Below are 25,278 nucleotides of genomic sequence, written 5' to 3' on the forward strand. Positions count from 1 at the left end.
GGCATTGGCGGGAGCGACCTTTGATCCCATGGCACTGTTTATATTGTACGGGTCAGATTGTTAATATGTGTTTGATTTTGGCTGTGATAGGTGCCCTTTAATGATAATTTCTTTGTTTTGTTTTAAGGACCATATTGCCTCCCTTTCTGCTCCCGATAAATTCCCATGCCATTTCTGTTTAGTCCCATGCCATTTGGACATATCTATATTTAACATCCTATTAAAAGTTTTAATGGAGGGATTATAGCTTACTGGATCGTATGTACTTTTTGATTTAAAGCAGAGATCCCCTGTATGCAGAGGGGATAGTGGAATATTTTTCTTTTTTTCACATATGAAGTCCTTGGAGTGCGGTTTGTGACCAATGAGATATATATATATATTTATATATATATAGATAGATATATATATATATATATATATATATATATATATATATATATATATATATATATATATATATATATATATATATATATATATATATATATATATATATATATATATATAAGCAAAAAGAAGACCAGCAACACCGAGATCTCTTGTGATATAGTCAATTTATGTTGTGAAATCACATGCAAGCCGACGTGACGTTTCGGTCCACACAGGGACCTTTATCAAGGCAACCATGTTCAACCCCAAATGCATTTAAATACCCATAAAACCAAGGTCAAAGAACAGGAAGTGACATCAGCGTCATAAAAAAGCCTCATAAGAGGTATGTGTGAAGTGTCAAAATTTCAATAAAAGTGACCAGGAATCCCACAGTATAAAACGTGTGTTAAAAGTTTATATCCAAAAATTGTTAAAAACTATTTATATGTGCAAAAAATTTGTTACAAAAAATGCTACTTTATCCCGAATCATATCTGCTGTGCAGTATGTAGCTTATATAATAAAAAAGAGTAGTGCAACCAATTTGTGTGTGTTTTATTTGTTGCAAAAAATGCTACTCTGTGTCAAAATTTATCTACTGTGCAGAATGTGACAATTATGTTGCGAAGAAGTTGTACTATTACGTTTTAAACTTTCATATACTGTGCAGTGTGTAGTATAAAAAATCGTAAAAACAGGCAAGATGCCATAAAGGCAAATCTAATACAATAAACAAACCGTAATCCTCAGGCCCTAAATTAAACTCATATTAATGCCAAAAGTGCATCTAATGCACCATAAATAGAAAATACAGGAGACGACTACTAATCAGCCTTTCAGGATATACTGATGCGAACACCTAAATCACAGCTGGGCATCATTATGGGCCATATACCATATACCATATATTACAGATTAATATAAACCAAAGAAAGAGTTAATATATGGATACCATTATCTATACGTAATCCTTTTAAATATTATACAACTCATATGGGACAGATGTGGAAAAACATACCACATCAAACAAAGGCTCTCCTGCTTATCACGTAATGTGGTCTATATAATAAAGTGCCCCTGTGGACTGCTCTAATGTGGGAAGACATGCAGACAACTTAGGGAAAGAATTAGCATGCATCGCTCAACTATTAGAGCTGCCCTTGACCCAAAACCTAAAAAGGAAACCAAACAGGATATCTCTAAACAGCCTGTGGCACAACATTGGCTACAAGCAAACCATCCAGCCTCCGCATTCAAGTGTATGCCTATAGACTGTATTCCGGACCCTCCACGTGGCGGTGACATAGACCGGATGCTGCTCCAAAGGGAGGCATTTTGGACTTATGAACTTAATTGTGTTGCCCCAAAGGGCTTGAACAGTTCTCTAGCTTTGAACTGTTTTCTTTAAGCACATCTGTCCCATATGAGTTGTATAATATTTAAAAGGATTACGTATAGATAATGGTATCCATATATTAACTCTTTCTTTGGTTTATATTAATCTGTAATATATGGCCCATAATGATGCCCAGCTGTGATTTAGGTGTTCGCATCAGTATATCCTGAAAGGCTGATTAGTAGTCGTCTCCTGTATTTTCTATTTATGGTGCATTAGATGCACTTTAGGCATTCATATGAGTTTAATTTAGGGCCTGAGGATTACGGTTTGTTTATTGTATTAGATTTGCCTTTATGGCATCTTGCCTGTTTTTACGATTTTTTATACTACACACTGCACAGTATATGAAAGTTTAAAACGTAATAGTACAACTTCTTCGCAACATAATTGTCACATTCTGCACAGTAGATAAATTTTGACACAGAGTAGCATTTTTTGCAACAAATAAAACACACACAAATTGGTTGCACTACTCTTTTTTATTATATAAGATACATACTGCACAGCAGATATGATTTGGGATAAAGTAGCATTTTTTGTAACAAATTTTTTGCACATATAAATAGTTTTTAACAATTTTTGGATACAAACTTTTAACACACGTTTTATACTGTGGGATTCCTGGTCACTTTTATTGAAATTTTGACACTTCACACATACCTCTTATGAGGCTTTTTTATGACGCTGATGTCACTTCCTGTTCTTTGACCTTGGTTTTATGGGTATTTAAATGCGTTTGGGGTTGAACATGGTTGCCTTGATAAAGGTCCCTGTGTGGACCGAAACGTCACGTCGGCTTGCATGTGATTTCACAACATAAATTGACTATATCACAAGAGATCTCGGTGTTGCTGGTCTTCTTTTTGCTTATAATATATATTACCGTGCACCCGAGGAATGCTACAAAGGTGGAGTGCTGCCCTCACCAAGCATATATATATATATATATATATATAGTCAACTACAAGAGATCCTCTGCACTCAACCCATTATCAATATATTTAAGACAGAGACATTTTGTGCATACTGCTACTAAAAAATGCCTTACCCTTTAAACAACACAGGGATTGTTTGTCCATATATTGCAATATATTTAAGCTGGCCAACTACGTCAAAGTCATCCCATATCTGGCCAGTCCTATGCTCAATTTTCATCTGATTCATTAAGAATTCAATTGCTTAATTATACATTTTACAAAGAGACTAAGTTTTACCTGCAACTTACTAGCTGCTTTCAAAGTAAAACTCCCAAACTTGGCTGCCCTTTTATTAGACACCAGTGGGATCACCTGACTATAGCTGGGAAGGGTGGGAGCTACAACATGGAGCTGGTCACTGCTCCTGTATAACTATAACAAACATATATTTAAGCTGGCCAACTACGTCAAAGTTATCCCATATCTGGCCAGTCCTATGCTCAATTTTCATCTGATTCATTAAGAATTCAATATATATATATATATATACACACAGTATTAGGGATGCACCAAATTCAGGATTCGGTTTGGGATTCGGCATTTTTCAGCAGGATTGGGATTCGGCCGAATCCTTCTGCCTGGTCAAACCAAATCCGAATCCTTAGGAGTGGGGAGTGAAATTTCGTGGAACAAGGAAGTAAAAAATGTTTTCCCCTTCCCACAGCTAATTTGCATATGCAAATTAGGATTCAGTTCGGTATTCGGCCAAATCCAAAATAGTGGATTCGGTGTATCCCTAATATATATATATATATATATATATATATATATATATATATATATATATATATATATATATATATCTATATAGAATACAACTAGATTTGCATGACCAAAGTCACCTGCAACAATGAGGTACGCTATTTGGATCTTATTTATAATATCTTATACTTCAACTACAGCTTAAAGAGCATTTGCGCTAGAAGGCCATACCATGCAAATTCAATAAAGCAACTACACTGTGTTATTAATGCTCATATTATTAACAGTTTTTAGGGGCAAAAAATACTCAAATACTAATACAAAACAAGTTTGCATCCACAGTACTTGCCAATTGTGTAAATGCCTTCCTACAAAATGACCCATATTGGCTGTAGATCATAACATTTACAATGTGACAGGATGAGATTTTCCTGCACAGATTGTAAATTGTGCAGTAGTCACCAAAATTTGAGGTATGACCTAATCTCATTTTATGTGTGCAGTACTGCGTGATTTTTTTTTCCACGAGGTGTAAATATAATAAATTTAAACTAGCAAAATAATGAAAACAATGTTGATATGGTAGTTTACCTTCCACACACTTTTTCAGTTGATTTGTTTTTAAATAAATAGTACAATATCAAATGTACAGTCTCTTTTTGTTCTTTTTTACATATCCCCCAAGTAGAGGCTGCCAATTCTCTAAAATCCTGTGTTAAAATCTAAAGGACAGATTAATTAATGGCCACCGAGGGGGCTGGCATCAATCTATTAAGACCCTTTATTGAAAATAAAGGTTTAGAAAACAGGTCAATGCTCCTATTTACTGAAAAGTACATCATGGTATCATGTGCTCAATTTTGATTTTGACCCTACACTACACATACACACTATTCATGAAAGCAGTCTATACTATTTGTACCTGGATAAAGAACAGGCTAAAAGATAGACTACAAAGAGTGGTGGTAAATGGAACATTTTCTAATTGGACCAGTGTTGTTAGTGGAGTAATGCAGGGCTCTGTACTAGGTCCCTTGCTTTTCAACTTGTTTATTAATGACCTGGAGGTGGGCATTGAAAGTACTGTTTCTATTTTTGCAGATGATACTAAATTGTGCAGAACTATATGTTCCATGCAGGATGCTGCCACTGTGCAGAGTGATTTGTCTAAGTTGGGAAACTGGGCAGCAAACTGGAAAATGAGGTTCACTGTTGAAAAATGCAAGGTTATGCACTTTGGCAAAAATAATATAAATGCAAGTTATACACTAAATGGAGTTTCCTTAAATGAGAAGGATCTAGGGGTCTTTGTAGATAACAAGTTGTCTAATTCTGGGCAGTGTCATTCTGTGGCTACAAAAGCAAATAAAGTTCTGTCTTGCATAAAAATGGGCATTAACTCAATGGTTGAAAACATAATTATGCCTCTTTATAGGTCCCTGGTAAGGCCTCATCTGGAGTATGCAGTGCAGTTTTGGACTCCAGTCCTTAAGAGGGATATAAATGAGCTGGAGAGAGTGCAGAGTGGTGCAACTAAATTGGTTAGATGGATGGAAGACTTAAATTATGAGGGTAGACTGTCAATGTTGGGGTTGTTTTCTCTGGAAAAAAGGCACTTGCGAGGGGACATGATTACACTTTACAAGTACATTAGAGGAAATTATAGACAAATAGCAGGTGACATTTGTACCCATAAAGTGGATCACCGTACCAGAGGCCACCTTTTTCAGAAATGTAATAAAAAACATAACTTTAGAAAAGCTTGCAGTTTGGTAAAAGTACAAAGACAGTTACTGATTTTGATTTTAAAAAACATATGACCTGTAGTCAATTGGGGACTTAACGTACAAATTAAGGGGGTTATATATCAAAATCCAAAAATTACTCACTATTTTCTGAAAACTACTCCGACCAAATCCACACTGACTTTACCCCCTATTTATCAATACATTTTAACGTAACTTTCTTGTGCTGGAAAAGACTCCATAAAATCATGAAAAGTCCAAATTGAACGTTTTTTCGGATTTGATGCCCAAAACCATGAAATGTTTGGATTATTGAACGAAACCCAGCGCAGATCAGGATATCTTCAAAATGTCAGGGGGACATCTGCCATTGACTTCTACGTGAACTCAGCAGGTCTGAGTTGGAGTACTTTTTTATTTGGTCTTTCAATACCATCAGGGTTTAAAGGAATTGTTCAGTGTAAAAATAAAAACTGGGTAAATAGATAGGCTGTGCAAAATAAAAAATGTTTCTAATATAGTTAGCTAGCCAAAAATGTCATATATAATGACTGGAGTGGTTTGATGTATAACAAGTCAGTCTGAACACTACTTCCTGCTTTTCAGCTCTCTTGGTTTACACTGACTGGTTACCCTGGCTACCAGGCAGTAACCAATCACAGACTTGAGGGGGGCCACATGGGTCATATCTGTTGCTTTTGAATCTGAGCTGAATGCTGAGGATCAATTACAAACTCACTGAACAGAAATGTACCATGTGGCCCCCCTTCAAGTCGCTGACTAGCTCAGAGTTATAGAGCTGAAAAGCAGGAAGTTGGATTCTGGCTGTTTTATCAGACATCTGTTCACTCCAGCCTTTATACATTACATTTGTGGTTAACTAACTATATTAGAAACATTTTTTATTTTGCACAGCGTATCTATTTATATAGTTTTTATTTTCACACTGAACTGTTCCTTTAAAGGAATTGTTCATTGTAAAAATAAAAACTGTGTACATAGTTAGGCTGTGCAAAATAATATAGTAATAATAAAGTTAGTATGTAATGTAAAAAGGCAGGAGTGACTGGGTGTGTAACATAATAGCCAGAACACTGTTTCCTGCTTTTCAGCTCTCTTGGTTTACACTGACTGGTTACCCTGGTTACCAGGCAGTAACCAATCAGATACTTGAAGGTGGGCCACATGGGTCACATCTATTGCTTTTGAATTTGAGCTGCATGCTGAGGATCAATTGTAAACTCACTGAACAGGTATGTACCATGTGGCTCCCCTTCAAGTTGCTGACTAGCTCAGAGTTATAGAGCTGAAAAGCAGAAAGTAGTGTTCTGACTTATTATGTTAGACATCCAGTCACTCCAGATTTTATACATTACATTTTTGGCTAACTGACTATATTACAAACATTTTTTTATTTTGCACAGACTATCTATTTATCTAGTTTTTATTTTCACACTGAACCGTTTCCTTTAATAAATTTCGAAAAATCAAGGTTTTTTTTCTAAGAAAAAAATAGTTTTTTCCCCTTTAAAAGTCCAACCAGAAAAAATCTGACTTTAATAAATAACCCCCTAAATGTATTAAAGGGATACTCTATCCCTGAACACTGCAGGTCTGTATAAAATGAATCACATAAAACAGTTCATATGTAAAACACAACTTCATATAAATAACCAATTTTCTTAAAAATATACTTTATGTGTACTATCTGTTAATGAATAATCCTAAATAGAAAATTCTGATTTTAAGTACTATGGGCCTCCTCCTGAATCTATTTACTGGGCAAACAAATAAACCCAAGGGCATTTGATTGTTGACATTTAGGGGCCCATTCACTAAGCTCGAGTGAAGGATTCGAATGAAAAATACTTCGAATTTCGAAGTATTTTTTGGGTACTTCGACCATCGAATTGGTTAAATTAGTTCGAATTCGAACGAAATCGAACGAATCGAAGTAAAAATCGTTCGACTATTCGACCATTCGATAGTCGAAGTACTTTCCCTTTAAAAAAAACTTCGACCCCCTACTTCGGCAGGTAAAACCTACCGAAGTCAATGTTAGCCTATGGGGAAGGTCCCCATAGGCTTGCCTGTGATTTTTTGATCGAAGGATTTTCCTTCGATCGTTGGATTAAAATCCTTCGAATCGTTCGATTCGAAGGATTTAATCGTTCGATCGAACGAAAAATCCTTCGATCGATCGATCGCAGGATTAGCGCTAAATCCTTCGACTTCGATATTCGAAGTCGAAGGATTTCAATTCGAGGGTCGAATTTCGAAGTATTTTTAACTTCGAAATTCGACCCTTAATGAATCTGCCCCTTAGTCTGTTTCTATTATTTGATTAGTATCCAAAAATGTAAATACAGTCACTGTGATTCAGTCTAATCTTAAAACCAGGAAATGCCACTGGGAAATAAAGTTTAGGTACTGTATTTTGTTACAGAAATTATATATATGTGCTCTCCGCACTAGTGTTCCTGCCTCGGATGCATCCCCTGCAGATGGGTAAGCCGGCGAGGGGGGCGGCATTTTGAGGAGCCGCCTCAGGCAGCTTCTTTACCGAAATCGCCATTGGGAACATCCAGTAGATTTTTTGGTGTGGAGGGGCTGTGTGTTCAAGGTATACCCTTGAGCTTAACAGGGAAATTTAAGCTATTCTATGTTTGGTCATAGTGAGGTAGTTAAATACTGTAGATGACCAATTCACCCTTTGCTGTGACTATTTTGTTAGCAGGAGTCCAGTATGCAGGGGCTTCAAAAACATATTTTTCTTATTAAAACCATAGGCAAGAATCAGCACAATGACAATTAATGAACTCATTTTGAACCAGTAGTATGTTGACAATTTAACCAAGATAAAGTATATTGAAATTGGTAATTAATTAGGGCCTTACTGGGCCCTCTACACTGCTGTGACCCCTGTACCTGCAGGGTCTGCTTCCTCCCCCCCAAGGAAATGCCCCTATGGCCAATCACACAAATAGTGATAAGAAGAATTTTTCGCCAAGCATGGATGTGCGGCTAAATTCAGAGTTTCACCTTCAGCTAATTTTGTCATGAAATAGTGGCAAAAAAATGTCCATTGACTTCAATGCACCTTCCCTGAAAAAATGTAGTGAAAAACACATAGTAACTTTCATGTATTTTGCACAAATACACACCAAGAAAAAATGACCATTGACTTCAATATAATTTTGTGAAAAAATGCAGTGAAAAATCAGTGTGTTCTGTGAGAAAACACCTACTTACTTTGCATTATGTCTGCAAAGAAAAGAAGCAAAACAACTATTATTCACTGCAATTTATGTATTTTTCACAGTTTTTCAGTTAAGCAAAATGTGACAGATTCCCTCATCAGTAGTGTTAGACTAGAGTTGGGGGAACGAGGCCTGCATAGGGCCGATGTGAGGTTAGGCAGGGTCCCTCCTCCCCCATAGTTGTGGACGTTCAGTTTCGGTCCCTCTCAGCCACCCCCCTGCAGGGGGTAGAACAATGGCCAGGGACTTTCGGCTGGAAAAAAGGGGGCGGGCTGTAGGTCTGAGCCAGGGGGCTGGTAAACCAGGATGGGTTTCTTAAGGAGAGGCAAAGCAGCAGCAAGGCAGATAACTTTGTTTTTTCACCATTAAAAAAAAAAAAAAAAAAACACAGGGGAACAGGGGGACACAGGTTTCCCCAACCACCAAGCCAGAGGTCCCAGCCCCATTTGTACAGGGGTGACGATTACGATCACTGGGAGGAGGAGGAGGATTCTAGCTTTGCTGTTGATAAATATGATTATGAGGATGATGTGGAATTTTTTCCTGCAAGCAGGCAGTGGCATAACCAAAGGAGACCTGTGAGGGATCTGCATTGGGAAGACACAGGTCATAGTACTAATCGTGTGCTGAGTTTCTATTTTAGGAATAGAGAAGAATAAAGAGTTGGCTGCAATGGAGAAGGAAGAGAGAACGGAGGCAAGAAAGGTCAGCAGAACCTTCAAGATGGCAAAGAAGAAAAGAGAGGCCATCATCCAGTGCAGCTGGGCAGTCAGAACAAAATGGTGATACGGTTCCTGGTCCAAGCGCTAAAGTATCTACACGGGAGGCTACTATGGGTAAGTCGAATTTACAAAAGAATGTATATTCTGATATGAACTCTAATTCTGATGGGTCGGATAGTGAAGCAGAATGGGGAAAGATCATAGCATTAATTAAAAAATATTTTAAAGGTAAAGTGCAGGAAAAGGGGGTAGAAAAAACAAAGGAAAGTACGCAGTCTATGGTTCCAATTGGGGCAGCAGATACTTACGCATGTGCACTTACTGCATCTGCAGATCATTTGCCAAGGAAAGTTAGGAAAGATATTGAGGCTGGAAAATTTGTCAATATTTATGACATAACTAGGGAAGCAGTACAGGCAAATGAGGATGGAGTAAAACAAGAGGAGAAGGGGAAGAGGAGTAAAACAATATTTGAATGTTTGAAGGGCTTTTTGGTCTTCGCAAGTGTGTACTTATAAAGAAAACCAGAAAAATGCTTGAACATAATAAAGTACATAGATACAATAATTGATACATATTTGTTTTATAAAGGTTCTTCCTGGTCAGACTATGATAGGGCTTTCAGGAAAAAGATAGTGAGTAGCAAGGTTTTGTCTTTTGGAAAAAAAGGATATAGACTTGTGGACAAGATGGGTGTCCAAGGATAATAGTTCAAATGGCAATAGCTATAAAGCAAAAAAGCAGCATCTTTTCTAGCAACAGGTTTTTTAGAAGGTTTTAAGATCCCAGTTTTACATTCCCCTCCCCCTAGCAAAATATTTAAGAATTTAAAATCAGCTAGTCGTCATACAGAAATATTAAAGCAAAAAATTGACAAGGAGTTATGGCAGGTCCATTTGAGGATTCACCTATAGAGGGGCTAGTGGTGTCACCTCTAGGAGTAGTCCCAAAAAAGGAGCCAGAAAAATTTTGAATGATATAGCACCTTTCACATCCGGAAGGAGCATCGGTTAATGATGCTTTAGATGAGGCACAGTGCAAGGTACAGTATCAGTCATTTGATGAGGCTTTAGAGATAGTGAAGAGTCATGGATAGGGGGCTTTGTTGGCAAAGGTGGACATTGAATCTGCATTCAGGCTTTTACCCTTACAGGTTGTCATTTCCAGGGAGCAATTTATGTGGACCTATGCTTACCCATGGGTTGTGCAATATCTTGCTCATTCTTTGAAACTTTCAGTACCTATTTGCATTGGCAATTGTATAAAAGAACAGGCAACAAAGCTATAGCTAACTATTTAGGTGATTTTCTGATCATGGGGCCCAGACACTCGGAGACTTGTCAAGACACATTATTGATATTTTTGCACATGTTGAAGGAATTGGGTGTGCCAGTGGCAGAGGAAAAAACGGTGCATCCAACCACAAAGTTGACTTTCCTGGGTATCGAGATAGATACAAGGGCCAAAGAATGTAGGCTCCCAAAAGAAAAGGTAGTTAAAACCAGGCAAGCAGTTAGGAAATTAGCATTGGCGGCTAAAGTGTCACTAAGAGAAATGCAGCAGACTCTAGGCTTATTGAACTTTGCATGCAGGATAATACCGATGGGCCGCATCTTCAACAGGAGGTTGGAGAAATCCACATCAGGGATTAAGAAACCATTCCATAAGATAAGGGTCACAAAGGATTTGAAATCGGATTTGAGAGTGTGGAACAGTTTTTTATCAAATTTTAATGGTGTGAGGTTATGGGTAGCAGAAGCACAGCTTAATCAGCAAGTAGAGTTGCTCACAGAAGCGTCTGGCAGCGTGGGTTTTGGGGCTTACTTGGCAGGAAAATGGTGTGCAGGCAGGTGGCCACAAGCTTGGCACGACAAAGGTTTAACAAAGAATTTGACATTACTGGAGTTATTCCCTAATTTTGGTAGCACTAGAGCTATGGGCCGGAGAGTTAAAGGATAGGGCAATTAAGTTCCTTTCTGATAATATGGGAGTGGTTCATGCTGTGAATTACCTGTCATCAGACTCAACCCCAGTAATTCGGCTTCTAAGACATCTTGTATTAGTTTGTATGAAGTTCAATATATCATTTAGAGCCCAGCATGTACCCGGGATAGAAAACACCATAGCGGACGCCATGTCCAGGGAAAAGTGGGATATTTTCTTTAAGCTTGCTCCAAATGCAGAAAAATCAGCTCATGTATGCCCTGATAATTTGTGGCAGCTGGTGACCTTTTAGAAGAATTGTGCGAAAGGTCTATATCTGAAAAGACTCTTTCCAGCTACAAAAGGGCATGGAAGAGATGGCGGCTATTCTGCAAAAGCAGTAAGAATGATCAAGGCATTAAAGATCTGCTATCATTTTTAATGGTTCTGTATAGAGAAGGAAAGTCAAAAGCAGGAGCCATCACCACATTAGCCACAATTTCTCATTTTTCCATAACAAGGGGTAGACAGGATATAACACATTACCCATTAATTAGGAAAATAATGAAGGGATGGGCAAGAGTTGAGGGTCCCAGGGTGGATAAGAGTGAGCCCATAGTGGAATACAGGTTAAAAAGGATAATGAAGTCACTTGGGAAGGTGTGTTCAGACCAATTTGAATACATTTTGTTTAAAGCAGCTTTTGCATTGGCATTTTGGGGAGCCTTTAGGATAAGTGAATTGGTTCCTCCATCCATGAAGGCAACAGATAAAGGCTTAATGCATCATCAGGTTCGGATGCAGGAAGGAAAGTTGCTAGTTTACATTCGCAGATCAAAAGCAGATCAGTTGGGTAAGGGCACATGGGTCGGCATAGGAAAAACGTCAGGGATAACATGCCCTGTCAAGGCCTTGCAGGATTACATGAGCGTGCTCCCAGCAGAAAGGGCAACTGTTGTTAATTCACAAGGATTCAACCCCCATGTCAGCATTCCAGTTTAGACAGGTGCTGAAAAAGGCAGTAATTGCGAATGGATGGGATCCTAAGAAATTTGGATCACATTCCTTTAGGATCGGGGCAGCAACGGAGGCAGCAATGAGGGGAGAAACGGTGGCTAGGATAAAAAGGATAGGGAGATGGCAATCCAAAGCATACAAAAAATACATACGCCCCATAAAGGTAGCGGAGTAGTGAACTTAATCCGTCTTCTCATTTAATTTTGCAGCAAAAGTTAAGACTACTTGCAACATTTTGATCATAGGCCATTCATTCATTTTTTGGGCAAGAGAACATACAGTTGGGTTTACCAGAGGAACACATAAAGATTGCATGGCAGGGTTGGAGAGTAGTGATGGGCGAATTTATTCGCCAGGCGCAAATTCGCGGCGAATTTGCGCGATTCACCGCGCAAAAACGGGCGCCGGCGTCAAAAACGGGCGCCGGCGTTGAAAAAATGGCCGCCGGCATCAAAAACGGGCACCAGCGTCAAAAACGAGACCCCGGCGCCGTTTCGTGAATTTTTCGCCGTTTCGTGAATTTCGCGCGAAATTCGCGAATTTTTCGGCGAATCGAAACGGCGCAAATTCGCCCATCACTATTGGAGAGGTATGAAGTGGGAACAAATGAGAGGTAGGTTGCATAGCACAATACAAAAGTACAATCTCATACATTTGGCGATAGTACACGCAGGGGGAAATGACCTTACGTCAAGAAAGACCCCTGCATTAATAGAGGACATGAGGAAGGACCTCGAAGAATTAATGGCAGACAGCAAGGTAGGGGGCGTGGCTTGGTCAGACATTATACAGAGAAGTGAATGGCGCAGAGCCATTTCCCCCCAGGGCATTTAAAAAGCCAGGAAAAAAGTAAACAGGGCCATGCAGAAACTCATGTGTTCCTCTGGTAATGGGATAATTAGACATGACAATATAAGGCATCGGCAAACCCAGCTTTTCAGAAAAGATAAAGTGCATTTGACCGAGGAAGGTTTGGATTTGTTCTGGGCGAATATCAGGAACTTTATAGGGGAATGGTGGAGGTCACAGTAGGATTAGGTGGGCCATGGAAAAAGGATAGGTAGCACCCTTCTCTCTCTTTTCCATTGGGTGGCATCAGTGCGGCTCCAGGAAGATGGACGGTTTTCAGTGAAGTGCAGGCCTACCCTTGGGAAGTCACGAGTGTGGAGCAGACTTTGACTGCACGGTCTTGTCTGAGTCATGCGAGAGGCTGGGTTAGCGCCATTATTGCACATGATGGGGGAGCAGGAGGATGGGCTACTCGTTGGTCAACAGAGGGCGCTCTGCCCCATGATCCCTGCTCCCTTAAAACGATTGGTTATGGTATGGGCAGCAGTCCCATGTTTTTCTACGAGTATAGGAGCCGCAGCTGGTGGTCAGGGTGTTAGCTAGTCCTTTAAATATAAGATTGTTTAAATAAAAAAATGTGACCTTCACAGATTTTGCCACCATAACAAGTCTCTGTGTTTTTATTAGGTTGGTGGTAAACACAATCGAAAGGAGTAGGGGGATCCTTTGCCTATGTACACTATCAGTTAGCAACAAAAACCTTCATTCTCATTTACTGTCCTGTGTTATACTGTTGTTTACATCTGCCAGTAGGTGTCAGTTTTCATGTTGTGTGTTCATAAAGTTTTATTGACATGTGCATTCTGGGAATAATCTCCATGAGGTGATGTTGTATCCTTCCTTCTTCTGAATGTTGTGAGAAGAATGCTTGCAGCATCATATTGGTAAGAGTCATAACTGTCACTGCAACTCCAGATTACCCAGTTACTCTGCTAACAGGTTATGGGCCCAGATACAGTCTGCAGATAAGCTCACAGACACAGCCTGCAGATAAGCTCCCAGATACAAGCTGACAGATACAGCTCCTAGATAAAGCCTGCAGATAGAGCTCACAAATAATCTCACAGATACAGCCCACAGATACATGGCAAAGGTATAAGAAATTGCCATCTTGATTTTGTTACTTAATATGAAAGCGGTTGTTCAGGGAACTTACATGAAGCCCTGATTATCATAACAAAGGTTTTCCTGTGATTACTAAGGCCTATGTCTGCTGTGGGGACCATAAAACTGATTGTGTATGTGAGAAAACTTGCTCAACAGGATTTAGGCAAGTTGGGGGTTTATCACAGCATCTTGGCAGTTGGGAGGGTTTCTGTGGGGGCAGGTGAGAACCCAGGATAAAAGAAGCTGGGCAGCAGAGAGGGGAGCTGGGCAGCAGAGAGGAGGCAGCTAGAGAGCTGGAGAAGCCAGAGGAGCCTGGGACAAGACATGTGAGGAATGAAGACCAGAGTGGAAGGCAGAGATGAAGCCGAACTCTATTCCCCTGCCTTTTTGGTAACAACTATGTAGACTTGTGTAATGTGTAACTGTAAATATTGTAATTTTTGTTTAGTCTAAGTGTAATCATTTATGTAGAACTATCAATTGATTTATTTTACAATACATGGCGTTACTATACGCTCATTGGTGTGGATTCATTGTCTGCTTGCTCAAAAGAACCAGAAACCCTAGTATGTGGGTTGAGGTATATTATTAATAATGATATAATATATATAGAAACTTACAAAGGGAGGTTGTAACATTTAAATAAACACAACATACAAGTAATTAGGACGGAGACAGGCCGCAGCTTAATTAAATTCAATAACTGAATTAACACATAACCATGTAATAATATCATATAATACACAAAAGCCATGAATATCTTGTAAATTATATCCTTATAAACGGTGAGTTCTGATGTCATCAGTTATAAACGGTGAGTTCCGATGTCATTTCTGTCACATGACTCACTGAAATTTGTATATTATAATAAATAAAGTACCCCCAGTTGCAAAATATGAGGATATTAGAAGTTACCTCGGAGTTCCATGACCTGTATAAAAACACTCGGCCTACGGCCTCGTGTTTTTATATGGTCATGAAACTCCTCGGTAACGTATAATATCCCTATATTTTACAAGAGGGGGTACTTTATTCACTATATATTTTAACCCTTTAGCCAACCCCTGCTTTTAACCCAGCAGGCTGCCTATATAGTTGAATAAGTATCCCAGCCTTTAATTCCCTAGCCATGGGATAACTGACTAAATGTTCTCTTCACTTTCCTCCACGCCAAGATCACCTCTTAAAGGTTGATATTGGCCATATTCCACCTATCAATTGCTCTCTCCAATCCGTCTTGCAACCCCATATTAAAGATATCCAGAGCAATATCAGATAAATGTATCCATTCTGGTCTGTAAAGGCCTGTCTCCCCTGATTCGAGCTCAAAATACCTCTGAACTATGAAGTTGATCACACTGGCAAACCTAGAAACTTTGTAGTTAAATTTCTTCCTACATTTCTCCAGTGCTCTTAAATTCCTATCCTGAAGCCAACATAAACGTGGAATAATCTCTGACCAAACAAAAATTACTTTTGGAAGCATGCATTTTAACTGAACATAATCCCGCTTAGCGTTATTAATGAGGTTAATGGTCCACATCTTGCCTAAATCATTTCCCCCAAAATGCATAACAACAATATCAGGATATCCCGATTCTTCAATTAACTGTAGCAATAACGTAGTTAAATCCCACCATCTTGCTCCTCTCAAGGCTCTCCATTCAATCTCAACAGAATCAGGAGATAAACCTAAATTCAGCCCATAAGGTCTTTCCTTTGCCCTCAGGTTTGCCCAGTGGACGAATGAATGTCCTGTAATCCAGACTTTCAGCTTCCGACCTGAAACATATTACAAAGAATCAACTAAAGAAGGCCTAATGTACAGCTTGTACCTATTAGAATCCCACCTGCCCAAATCTTTAATGAAATCCTTGCCAAAACCTGAAAGAGCCGCTTCAGTTGCAGCTCCTATTCTAAAAGAATGCAATTTGTATTGATCACCACACACATTAGCTGCTAGCAGGCATTTCTTCAAAACTTGTAAAAACTGAAATTTTGAAACAAAACTCCCGTCTTGGTGAATAAATAATGGACCAGGAGTCTCATTCCTTTGGATAAGAGAAATGTCCTGACTGGACATAAATCAGCTTCATGAAAACTTCCCAACCACACAATCTTACCTTTTCCCTCTTGGTCTGTTTTTGATTTTTTAATTAATATCCTCACTTTTCCCCCCCATTAATGCCACTGCCCCAAATTCTAAACCTCCTGCCTTTGTTTTTGATTGTGATACAATTTCGCTAGCTCTGAAAGCTGCGAAAAAACAAAAAACAAATATGACTCTGAATAAGATTGTCTCATAAGCTGAAAAACAAACAGCAGGAAGCACAGCAATCATTTTTTTAAACAGTTCTAATGTAATGGGTTTCCTAGAATCTGTTGATTTATTACATCTAACTATCCCTTTCAGCATTTGCTTGACTAACGGAGCTTTCGTCACATCCTTAGTCTCAAAGATTCTGAATAAAAAAGAAATGCCTGCTAACTGCTTCTTAATAACATCTATTGATAAACCTGCTTGTTTTAAATGTAACACATATTGAACCGTTTTGTCTCTGTTTTCTGTATACAGTGTTTCTTTTCCAGTTGAATTAAAATGTTTCCAATTTCTCCAACTCTTAATCTATGAGTGCCATGTCTTCTCATTCAGTGACTTTTTTAATCCCTCATAGACACTGGCCATACTAAATCCCATAAGTGAATTGGACACTGTGCTCCCTCGAGATCTGCCGGGACATCCAGTCTCTGAAATGCATCGATCTGAAACTGAGACAATGCATCCGCAATCACATTAGTGTATCCAGGCACATGTCTCGCTCTCAACCAGATGTTATATTTAAGTGCTCTAAACACTATTTGCCTCACCAATCTCACAACTGTAGGTGATTTAGCTGATAAATGATCCACAACCCAAACCACCCCAGCATTATCACAGTTTAGCATTATCCTTTTGTTAACTAGCTGTGGGCCCCAAATTTCCAAAACTGCAAGAATTGGAAACAATTCCAAAAACATTCTTAGTCAATCCCTCTTGAACCCATATGTCCGGCCATGCTTGCACACACCAATGACCTTCCCAATATATTCCAAAACCCGTCGAACCTGCTGCATCTGTATATAACTGCAATGCTTCATTATCCTTAAAAGTTTCTTGCAGACATGTGTGCCCATTAAAATGTTCCAAAAATTGTTGCCATACCAATAAATCATCCATAACCTCACTTGTAATGCGGATATGCCAATTTGGATTAGAAACCCCTTCAGTCAAAGATGCTATTCGTTTGTTAAAAATTCTGCCCATTGGAATGACTCTTGTCGCAAAATTTAAAAGCCCCATTAAAGATTGTAAATGCTTCAATTTCACTTTTTTAGCCATCAAAGTTGATGCTATTAAACTTTTCAACTTACACAATTTATCATCAGGAAGTCTGAATTCCATAGTTTCAGAATTTATCTCAATGCCCAAAAATTGAATTATTGTAGAAGGCTGAATTGTTTTTTCGGCTGACAATGGTATCCCAAATTTTCTTGAAATCCAAATAAATGTTTCCAATAATTTAGAACATGTTTGTGTACCTTTAGGTCCCACAAACAAAAAATCGTCTAAATAATGGACGATAAAATTACTTCCAGATTCAAATTCAAAAACAATTCAAAATATTTGCATGACAATGAACAGCCCATTGGCAAACAAGTATCATAAAAGAATTGTCCCTCTAAATGAAAACCCAATAATTCATAGCACTGTGGATGAATAGGCAGAAGCCGAAACGCAGATTCAATGTCACTTTTTGCTAAAAGTGCACCATTGCCACACTGCCTTACTAACTCTACTGGCTCATCAAATGATGTGTAAGAAACTGATGACAATTCAGGTGCTATAGCATCATTGACTGAAAGGACTTTTGGATAAGAAAGATGATGTATTAATCTAAAAGAACCTTTTTCTTTCTTAGGCACTAAGCCTAAAGGCGAAATTCTCATATTAGGAAATGGTATTTCTGAAAATGGGCCACAAATCCTATTTAATAGAAGTTCTTTTTGAATTTTCTTTCTAGCTTCCCCTGGATATTGATAAAGGGATTTCAAATTATGAGGATATGGCAGCAAAGTATAACTACCATCTGATGGTATTATAAAACCTTGATCAAAACCCTCACTAATTTGCTGGGCTTTCTGGTGTTTGGGATAAAGCCTTAGATAAGGCAGCATTTCGTGCAATTTCACCGGGGTACGTGACCTTACCTTGCTGGTCCCTTGCTCCACCCCTTCCAAGTCCTTGAAATTTTTTAACACATCGAAAGGCCGTATGAGCCCCCCCACATTGTGCACAATCATGCTTGAACCTGCACAATGCTTGCCACTTACAATGGGACTCATTGTATGCCCAGCAAGTATTATACTTGACCTGAGCATTGGCCTGACCTGGAGCAGTGACTTGACCTTTTTGATTTTGAAAATTAAATGATGGCCTAGGCATCAACATGCCCATCCATAAATCAACGTCTTTCTGGCCCCATGTCAATGTTTTCTGCACAGCCATCTTTTGTCTAAATCGGTCATCGTAAATGTACCATGCTACTCCCCCATAACTCCTATAAGCTTCCAGTATTATATCTAGATGTTTAAACAATTTAGGGGCCAACCCTGGATATTTTTCTGTTTAGATATTGCAATAAATGCAGAAAGCTTGAAGCCAATTGGCAAATGTCCTCGCAACCTGCCTTCTTCTATCCTCCTCAGTGTCACCTTTTTTATCCATTTTCAAAAATTCCTTAGAACTTGGTAATAAAGACAATAAGTCAATATACTCACCCCTGAGAATTCTGTCTTTAACTACTTAAATGTAACCCTAATGGGGTAGTTTGACATGTTATAGCTTGATGGAAAGCTATTTCAGGAACCCCTGTGTTTGTCTGCAATAAAACAGGGTTCTTAAGTGTACTCAATAAAGCATTCAAAGACGAAACATTAATATTACCTAATAATTGTAGTAAACTGTTATCTTTGCTGCCCTCTGCAGGCATGCTGCTCACAGCCTGTGAAGGATCAACTGACACAGCTGACAAGGAAGAAGCCACATATTGATTGACAGCCTCAGCTGCCTGCAAAGCCCCAACCTTCTGTGTGTCATAAGAAGTAGAAGTTACTGTATGTTCATTGGTGGCAGTAGGGAAAACTGAGGGAAAAACAGGACAGGGGGGTAGAGGGAGCATTTGAGCCACTCGCAGAAGTGCCCAATTGTGTTGAAAGCTCCCCTAAAACACCAACTGCGCTATGCTGACTAGCACTGCGCAGCTTAGGGGGAGACATAGACGGCAGCCGCCTCTTGTTGGCGCTCCAGCCGCACTCTTCGCGACTGCTCTCTTCTTAGCCGCACCTCTAACTAATGCTGGCCTCTTCTTCAACGCTGATGCCGTCATAACAGCCGCATTTCTTCCTGAAGGGGATGCGGCTTGCTCGGATCCCCCCTCTTCCCAGCGCTCTTTGACAGGCAAGCAGCACCTTCAAGATGTCGTCACAACCAGCCTCCTTCTCCAGCCAACCATACACACTCGACGACTTCTCAACCTGTTGCTTTGACATTGCCATGACAGCCGAGAACAACAAGGAACCTCTCTCCAGACAGTGCTGAGGTAACAACAAGTTATAATCCCCTCTATTTATACCTTTATTTTTCCGCCACTCTCACCACACTCCCTTTGGACCAATCAAAGCCCTTCGGATCATACCACTATATTTAAACCCATAAACACTAAAATACCCCAATAACAACCCCTTTCCCATGTGGTTGAAGGGCCTAATTGTCCTTTCACCTTTCAGCTAGCAGACACAGCTCCAGCTATACATATAAATTGTGCTGCAGTTACAAGGACAGCACAGGCACGCAGCAGAGTCAGTCAGCAAGAGAAAAAGTCAGAAAGCATAAGTGATGGCTACTAATAGCACAAAGTTCTCAGTAGACTAACCAGAACTACCAGTCCTGGAAGTTTAAAATAAAAATGCTGTTAATCAGAGAAGGGAAATGGAAGTGTATACAGGAGGCCAGACCAAATCCACCCACAGATGAATGGCTAGAGACAGCTCAGAAGGCACAAAGCACTATCTCTCTCAGCATAGATGATGATCAGATTGTGCATGTATGCAAATGTGAAACTGCAAAAGAAATGTGATAGGAGCTACAGAAAGTGCCCGAGATCTCAGATGTACCTGATTAGAAAGCTGTACCAGACTAAGCTGATGAAAGGCCAGCATATGCAGAATTATATAAATTGCACCTTAGAAATGGTGGAATACCTGTGAGGTATAGGAGAAATAAAAAGACTTTCATGTTGCAGCATTGCTGTTTGGTGGTCTATCAGAAAGTTATGAGACACTTGTCACAGCACTAGATGCACACCCAGATGATGAGCTGACACTGGAGTATGTTAAAGGCAAGCTTGTGGATGAATACAAGCAAAAAACATAAAGTGCAAATGACAAATCTGTTACAGAAACAGAAACTTCACTAGAAACTAAGGATCAAACTAAAAACCCTAATGTGCAGTGTGAAACTCGGGAATGTTTTGTTTGTAAAAAGCCAGGTCATTTAAAGGCAACTGCAGAGTCTGGAAAGCTAGAATGAATCAGCAAAAGATTAAAGTTAACCAACAACTAGCCAAAAGTGTTAAAGGAGAAATGGAAAACACAAATGCAGAGAGTGCCTTTTACTCCAAAGAGGATGGATCTTCAAGTCACTGGTGTATCGACTCAGTAGCTAAAAGTCATATGACCAATGATAAGGAATTCTTCATTCAGCTTCATCAAAGCAAAACCAAAAGAATTGTTACAACTAATGGGCAAATCATGGTCTCAGAGGGAGTGGGGGAAAGGTTGTCCTATATGTCCCAGCTCTTGAAAGTAACTTATTGTCTGTGAAAAAGCTAACTAAGGAAATACAGTTATATTTAAAGGTGAGGACTGTGTTATCACTAAAGAGAGTCGCATACTCGCAAGAGGAAATATCATTGATGAACTCTATCAGCTGGACTGTAAGGAAATGGTTAAGGCTGCCAAAGAGGAAAGACATGTAAACTATATTCACACATGGCACCGTTGCCTTTGGCACAGAAATCCTGAAGCAATTAAAAGGCTTGTTCAGGACCAGCATGCCAGTGGTATAAAAATGGATGCATGTAGTAAGCTATTGAAATGTACTAGCTGCATAAAAGGGAAAATGACAAAGAAACCTTTTCCAAAATCCAGCAACAGCCAAGCTCAACAGTCATTGGATCTAATTCACACATATCTATGTGGTCCAATGAAAACTCAGACCCCAGGTTAGAAGAAATATTTTCCTATATTTATTGATGATTTCTCAAGGTACACCGTACTCCACCTGCTGCATAGCAATGATGAAGTTCCAGAGAAGCTTGAACAGTATCTTGCTCAAGTAAACAATAAATTTAGCAAAATGCCAAAAACACTCTGTGCAGATAATGGGACTGAGTATACAAGTGGCAAAACACAAGCCATTCTGTGGAAACATGGAATTATTTTTCATACTACTGTACCATACAACCCAGTGAAAAATGGTGTTGCAAAGACAATGAACCGCACTTTGTGTGAAGGTGGAAGAAGCATGATTTTTGATGCAGATATACAGTACCAACCACGTATTGGGGAGAAGCAATTATGACAGCCTGCTATTTTCAAAACCGCTTACCCAGCAAAGCAACAGAGAAAACTCCATATGAACTATGGAATGGGAAGAAACCAGACCGGAAACACATTAAAATCTTTGGAAGCCTATGTACATGTTCCCAAAGAAAAACGTGCCAAGTGGGAAGCGTGTGCTGAGGAAGGTATACTTGTTGGTTACAGTGAATCTCAAAAAGGGTACAGAATCCTGCACCAAAGCACCAACAAAGTTACAGTCAGCAGGAGTGTGATTATTGAAAAAAAAAAATATGTATGTCTAAAGTTTCATGATGTGACATCAACTGGCAAATCTACAGAAGAGCCCCAATCAGTACTAGAGAGCACCAAAATTGTGGTCAGTATAATTGATTCTGAAACTAAAAAGAGAGAAAGTGAAACCTCCACAACTTCAGAAAGTCTGCAATAAGGGCATCCCAGCTGAATGTTTACCCTATATGGTTTGTCCAGCACCAGCATCATGGGAGGAAATGCAAAATTTGCCTATCCCTGAGAAGCAAACGTGGACTAAAGCAGCTAATGAAGAAATGGCTTCACTCAACCAGCTCCAAACTTGGAAACTTACTGAGTTACCTCAAAGCAAAAATGAGACTGACAATATGATAGCAGATGCTATGACAAAGCCACTACCAAGATCCAAATTTGAGAAGCTCAGAACAAGAATGGAACAAATGAGAGAAGTATTTGTTGAGTGGGAGTGTTAGACTAGTGTGTGTACACTATCAGTTAGCAACAAAAAGCTTCCCTCTCATATACTGTGTTATACTGTTGTTTACTTCTACCAGTAGGTGTCGATGTTCATGTTGTGTGTTCATAAAGTTTTATTGACATGTGCATACTGGGAATAATCTCCATGAGGTGGTGTTATATCCTTCCTTCTTCTGCGTGTTTGCTTGCAGCATCATACCGTAAGAGTCCTGACTGTCACTGCAGATTACCCAGTTACTCTGCTAACAAGTAGTCACAAATTGCAATCTGTTTGTCAGTACACATTTGGAGTGGGTTTTGACGCATATATACATATTTATGCGTTTTCATGCTTAAATCCACCCTGTGTGTGCACTGTGTGAGAAACACCTAAAATGTTCAAAATGCAGAGGTGTAAAATTCAGGTAGCAATTAAAGGGCTAAAGTACAACTACCGGCATTCCAAAGCCAAAGTGATGAAGCTATGCAGTAAGCTGCATTGTATATTAACCTAGTGGGGGCCCAGTTTGGCGTATGTTTTTGTTTTCTGTACTAGACCAATATAAATAGCATACAATAAAGTTATCCAATGGCATGTCATTTGAAATCAGAACAACTTGTATATGCTGCTACCAAAATACTGCGAGTAGCAGAACATGATGCAATGTTGGCCCAGTCAAGAAAGGCTTACTGCTGGCCCAGTTTGTGCAAATACACTAAACTTCTCCCAAATATTATCTCCTCAAGTCTCAGCACTTATCAAATACATCCTGAGAGGTAATACAAGGTGGATAATCCACAAATACAGATGGCAGGTGTTATTAAACTGAATTGACTCTGGATCATGGTACCATGCTCGAGTGAGTGCTGCCTAAACACCCCGGCAGAGTATCTGCAATACCTGAGAAGCACTGCATTAATCTCACACCTTGCACAGCTCTGTCTCAGGAGCTCTGCTTTCTGATTCCGGCTACTGCAGGATTCCAATTTACTTCAGAGTGAGCCAAGGATGCCTTTGCTCTGCCTTGTTTTTGCATACAGCAACTCAGTCCTTTTCGTTACCATGGCCACATTAATAACAGGGCAAAGGGGAATTTGCTCAGGCTCTCTACAAATTCTTAGGGCCTTCTATGTCTCTATTCACTTTCCATACAATCCCCAGTAGTATATTTAAATGCACTCTCACCCTGACTGCTGCAGTCTGTCACAGCAACCTGCTTCAAATCAGCCCATAGATTTTCGATGATATTCAAGTCGGGGGACTGTGACGGCCATTCCAGAATATTGTACTTCTCCCTCTGCATAAATGCCTTTGTAGATATCGAAGTGTGTTTAGGGTCATTCTCTTATTGGAATATCCAACCCCTGCGAAACTTCAACTTTGTGACTGATGCTTGAACATTATCCTGAAGAATTTGTTGATATTGGGTTGAATTCATCTGACCCTTGACTTTAAGAAGGGCTCCAGTCCCTGAACTAGTCACACAGCCCCACAGCATGATGGAACCTCCACCAAATTTGACAGTAGGTAGTAGGTGTCAAACAGAAGCACAACTTGCAAATGTTTCAAGTAACATTAGTTACGCCACTGGTTCCACCTCCGTTTGGTGCTTATATACCCCACAAGGGAGCACAGGAAAAAATGCTTGTGAGGAAGTACCTTTAGGCTAATGCCACATGTTGTATTGTATTGTATTTAAGAATGCCTGGCCTTCAGCCAGGCATTCTTTTTAACTGTTGTATATTCATTTGTTATTGTCGGTAACTTCTCTTTTCCCATAATCGACAGTGTAATTATGGTTGCGTAATCATTTAAATGTAATGATGCAGGTTCCACTAATTAAGTGGTACCATGCTCCACACAAACAGCATAGTTTTGCTGGTGAATTGCTGGTGCCATCTTGAATACACAGAGTATTTCAACCTGTGCTAGTTACAGTTCCACTGCCCTGCATTGTTTTTATGCCCACCAGGAAAACATCTGTTTTCTGAGCCAAAATTTTTTTTTTTTTTTTAAAATTCCAATTTTTATTAGCAAATATACACACACAGTGAGGGTACAGAGAATAAATATACATCATAAAATGTGTATTCCAAGAAAGAGGAGGAAACAAGAAAAACAAAGTTGTACATTCAACCTGCAATCTATTTCCACAGTATAACAACCTCATCATTGTCCGTTCACGATCACATCATTACCGTACCCTCCGCAACATGTGTAATAAAGCCATTTTTATTTGAAAGGTAAGAAAGAAAAAAGAAAGAAGAAGAGAAGAAAGAAGAGGATAGAAAAGAATCTTCTGCCGGGCATCGGGGGTTACCATCCTACGACTTTAGAAGAAATAGAAGTCTCAATATCAATAACCATATCAGGGGGAGGCTAATCTCAGCAGTTAACAGCTATTACTCGTAAGAACTCTTACCAGTCCTGCGTCTTACAGAGGCGAAGTCCAGCAGGGGGGGGGCATGCGAATTAGTCCTCTATACGTACCATTTTGGAGATTCGCAAGAGAGATACAATCTTAAAATTCGCATTTGGATTTCTTTCATACAACCTAATGTCCACCTGTAGCCATCATACTGGGCACAGATTGTCTCAGGAGACGCCACATGTTTTGTTCCCCAAATATATTTATGAGGATGATAAGAGTAAGGCCGCATAATCATCCGAGGTTTTAAAAGTTATCCAATAAAACCATTTTTTTTGAAATTTTTCCGTTTCTTGTGCCGTATGTGCTCTATAACTTTCATATCGTTCTATTGCTGAAATCTTGTTCAGCCAATCTTTAATATTAGGGGGTCCGTGTTGTTTCC

The 25,278-nt window shown here is 39.4% G+C and overlaps 2 long non-coding RNA genes across 2 annotated transcripts; both read left to right on the forward strand.

Annotated features, from left to right (window-relative positions):
- Nucleotides 1-7,505: 7,505 nt before the first annotated feature.
- On the forward strand, nucleotides 7,506-25,174 carry LOC121394212. The gene is made up of 2 exons (XR_005961557.1): nucleotides 7,506-9,294; nucleotides 24,709-25,174. It is a non-coding gene; the product is annotated as an uncharacterized LOC121394212 (long non-coding RNA).
- LOC108717895 lies at nucleotides 14,191-22,069 on the forward strand. Its single transcript, XR_005961556.1, has 2 exons — nucleotides 14,191-14,466; nucleotides 19,103-22,069. It is a non-coding gene; the product is annotated as an uncharacterized LOC108717895 (long non-coding RNA).
- Nucleotides 25,175-25,278: the final 104 nt, after the last annotated feature.

This window comes from Xenopus laevis, chromosome 5S (assembly GCF_017654675.1).
Source record: "Xenopus laevis strain J_2021 chromosome 5S, Xenopus_laevis_v10.1, whole genome shotgun sequence".
NCBI lineage: Eukaryota > Metazoa > Chordata > Amphibia > Anura > Pipidae > Xenopus > Xenopus laevis.